This window comes from Triticum dicoccoides, chromosome 6A (assembly GCF_002162155.2).
Source record: "Triticum dicoccoides isolate Atlit2015 ecotype Zavitan chromosome 6A, WEW_v2.0, whole genome shotgun sequence".
NCBI lineage: Eukaryota > Viridiplantae > Streptophyta > Magnoliopsida > Poales > Poaceae > Triticum > Triticum dicoccoides.
Genome location: NC_041390.1, coordinates 194,833,172 through 194,837,947, shown reverse-complemented (window position 1 = coordinate 194,837,947; position 4,776 = coordinate 194,833,172).

Here is a 4,776-nt window from a genome sequence, read left to right as displayed (position 1 = left end):
ACTGGTGGCGAACTTTGATGCCCAGTGGATGTAATATGTGTGATAGTTGTGATAGCCTAGCGTAAGTTGCTTGCTTATTTATTTCCTTGTTGTCTGGTTTATTTGTTTGCTTCTAGTCATTGCAGTTCTTTTTCCGCGGTTTGCTAGTGGCTGCATTAACCTATTTTTTGAAACTAGGCCACAATAACCCTGGGCTAATATTTACTGTAGTGACACTGGGCCTCCTACGGGCCGTAGAAACAGTGGGCCTTCTACGGGCCGTAGAAACAGTGGGCCTTCTACGGGCCGTAGAAACAATGGGCCTTCTATGGGCCATAGAAATAATGGGCCTTCTACGGGCCGTATCATCAATGGGCCTTATACGGGCAGTATGATCGATGGCCAAACATGGGCCAATAACAGGCCGCATTATGGACGTAAACGGGCTAGAGATGGAATCGTCTGTTCATGGGCCGACCATAACGGGCCATCGTTAATAGGCCGTATTTGATGACGCTATGAAAACGGCCCAATGTATTAACGGACCACAAACGGGCCGACTGTAACCACGGGCTGAATTTGGCCCACAAGCAGAAAATGACAGTAATGGGCCGTAAGTAAACGAATGCTGGAAATGAGCCCAAGAATAAATGGGCTGTGAGAAGGCCAAAAGATAACATGGGCTGGAAACGGCCCAACGGAATAACGAGCCATTAATGGGTATGAAGTGATACATTGTTCATCACGGGTCAGTTTCACCATGGGCCGTTAATGGGTGTAATGTGATACACTGTTCATTACGGGCCAGTTTCACCACGGGCCGTTAGTAGGCCAAGAGTTACATAGGGCCTCATATGGGCCGAAAGACGTCATGGGCCATACATGGGCCAGAAGTGAAAACGGGCTGGAATCATATTGGATGGCCCAGATGACGCTACAGGGCCTAATTCAGATAGGGCGTAACGGGCCTTGGGTTAGCGGGTTGTAAATGGGCTATATTCGAACAGGCCGTTAACAGGCTTTCCATGGGCCGGACCGCCATCTTTTGACCAAGTTAAACGGGCCGGCCTTTACATAGGAATGGACCTCTGTTGGGCCGTGCCACATGTCGACGTATCATAGGCGCCTATCTGACCCACTGACGAGCTGACACGTGTTTCGTTCGGCCAATAAGAATTTTACACGTGGAAATTTCCCATTGGTCGGGGCTGTTAACGGGTTATTAGATCCAAAACCCGACCCGATAGCTTAACGGCGTTCTGTTACGGTGGATGCCACATGTCGGTCACCCTTGACGAAAGCACTTCTGTGACGCGCGATTTATCGTCATGGAAGTGGACACTTCCCTGATGATAATTTTGGTAATGTCATGGAACACTTCTACGACAGCACATGTATGACTATCTTGATTCTGTCATAAATTTGTCATGGATGTACATGCATGACAAAAAAAGCGACCTACTGTGACAAACACGTATCATCACGGAAGTGTATTTTTTGTAGTGAAAGTAGTAGAATAATACTTGTTCATGGGCTTGATATAAACACTCTAGTTTTGATATACATATATCAGTCAAAGTAAATCATGCTTCACTCAAAATATATTCCCTAGGCTATTTTGATGGTTTGAAGATAACAGGTTTGAAAAAAATTGGAGCTGTTTTTTTACATTTTGTAGCGTGGCACAACATCCGGTGCACCTAAGCGTCTGAAAAAAAATTGAGTTTGGGTCGGTGGCACACCCTGCGAAAAGATGCTTGTGTGGGCTTCTTCTATAATTAGCAAGATGCTCGTGCATTTCAGGGAACATCAAGATGCATTTTTTACAAAACACCTGTTGTGATTGACCCTTGCAGGAGTACTTCCATGTGTAAAAACTAATGATATCTCGAGAATTTTATCGGAAAAATGGTTTCTTTGGAACAAGTTTTCTCTTCTACCGCTCCTTGCAGTGAGCGGTATGCAATGCATGTGTTAGCAGACATGACAGCTTGTCCATGGAAGTTGAACCACGGCGACCATCACGTTTCTTGCTTCTACCACTGCCACACCCACACACGATTTCCATGACGCCGCTCCAACCCACGACACGACGTTCCCCAATGTGCGCCTCATCCCTCTCGGCCCCACCGCTCCTCTGCCTTTGTGTGCATGACATGCAGGCCAGCTGAACTGCGGCGACCATCAAATTTCTACCACAGCACACTCGATTGGACACGGTTTGCCTGCTCCGCTCCTCTGCTCCGATCCGTACTCCCGCACCATCGAATTTTCATCCAGCGGCTCTGACATATTTCATCCCGGGCATCAATCCTCAGCTGGAGTAGTTCTATACTACAGGTAGTACCTGCTGGTGTGGCCGTTTATGCCTCGTAACACCTCGACATCCAGCTGTGGCACCCTCGCCACGGCCATGCCACCACCGACCGGTTCATCTCGAACGAGTGAGCCATGAACCACGCCACCACCATGAGAATGACATGTGGGCCAACCGCATTTAAGGTCCACATGTCATTGACTCATAGGCCGTTGCACTAAGGCACTGAAGCTCTGTCCCATGGGCTCCGAGAGGGAAATGCAACTCCCGCGGCAGGCCTTGTGGTGCTCCCGCAGTACGAGCTCGTGCCAAACCCGGAATTTGTTTCTTACTACTACCAACTACTCCCTCTATTCCTAAATATAAGTCTTTTTAGACATTTCAAATGGACTACAACATACAGATGTATGTAGACATATTTTAAAGTGTAGATTCACTCATTTTGCTTTGTATGTAGTCACTTATTGGAATCTCTAGAAAGACTTATATTTAGGAATGGAGGGAGTAGTAAGGTACATGTGCATTGCACACATGAGATTTGGTAACCAAATCTCTACTCTTATTTGACGGATAGGAAGGAAACTATGGCAATTTTGCAAAAAGGTACCCACACACCTCTCCACATTTGCAAATAAGGCCTTCCCTCGTTCATCCTTTTCTCTCACAAGATAAACTAGTAGTATATAAAAAACAGAGTTGGTGATGATGGTGTGCCTGCCATCCTGCAATATAGGCCGCCTGATTTATATCTGATGGATAGGAAGGAAACTATGGCAATTATGCAAAAAGATACCCACACCCCTCTCCACATTTGCAAATAAGGCCTTCTCTTGTTCATCCTTTTCTCCCACAACATAAACTACTCATATAAATGCATCTTGATTTTCCGTGCAACGCATGGGCATCTTGCTAGTTATGAATAAATAACACTCTATCAATGAGCCCAAACAGACACCAAATTTCTTGGCTTCCGTGCTACAGCTAGATCTTCCCCTCATTTATTTTTCCAACCCGGCGGTGGGCGGGGTGCGGTTTGCCAATAGTCAGTTTGCTCAATGGCGGTCCCACATGAAAGTGAAACAGCTAGGCAACACGCCTTCCCTAAATATAAGTCTTTCTAGAGATTCCACTATAGGCTACATACAGAGCAAAATGAGTGAATCTACACTCGAAAATGCATCTATATACATCTGTATGTGGTCCATACTGGAATCTCTACAAAGACATATATTTAGGAACAGAGGTAGTACATTACACAAAATCGTAGGTGGCATGTAGGAATTCCAGTGCACTACATTAGGCTCCCTTAGAGTCCCTGCTAGTACAGCACACAGAGTCATGGCTAGTTTATGCTACGCACACAACCATTAATTGGTGGTTTAAATATGTGCAAGAAACATGCAATGTTTTATCATGTAGAGATGTCTGAAATTAGCCGTGTCAACTTGCAGATAGGGTTACACAATGAAAAAGTACAAGATGTATGTGGCAATTTCATGGAATATCAAAAAAAAGGAGAGGCAGCGGTGAGCCTATACAGTGTGCTATGGTAGGTCACTCCTCCATTGCAATCATCGTGACATGTTATTTGTATGTCAGTTCTATTGGCCAAGTTTCTTAGGGACATTTATTATGAGTTATCCTAAGAAAATAAGCACATGTGAATATAAGTCAAGGTAATAAGCCAACCAGTTCTTTTCATTGCCTTCCTTTTTAGCTTATCTTTGGTATGATCAGTGAAAAGTCGATTTGCATTATATTTTGTCATTTTTCTGCCCATATGAAAATTAATTTGACTTGCAAACATCACAAATTGAACCCACTGCAGTAATTAATATGATAGGAAAACAGACCATCACCATTTGTTCAAAATGCAAATACAAAGATATCATCTACTTGGCACAATCTACTTTGGTAAATGTATTCCATAGAGATCCCATTGCCTAATTTAAACGAAGAACGCATGACCCACATTTAAATGAAGAACAATTATTTATTGAAATTCTATGGTCCAAGTGGCTGGTTATTATCATATAGCACCACCACCTGAAAGCATGATATAGCAGCAGCTCATAGCAACTCATCATACAATAGCAGTGTGCAATTCATCATATACCAGCAGCAGCTCATAGCAATTCATCATATAGCAACAACAGGAGCATCTCATTGCAATTCATCATATAGCAGCAGTAGAAGCAGCTCATAGCAATTCATCATATAGCAGCAGCAGGAGCAGCTTATAGCAACTCATCATACAACAGCAGCAGCTCATAGTAATTCATCATATAGCAGCAGTAGCTCATAGCAATTCATCATATAGCAGCATCAGGAGCAGCTCATAACAATGCATCATATAGCAGCAGTAGAAGCAGCTCATAGCAATTCATCGTATAGTGCATCAGAATGAAAATTTGGCAAAAAATCAGAGGAGATCCTCACCTTGTTGGATGATCTCATCCTTCAATAGCACCTCAAGGCCA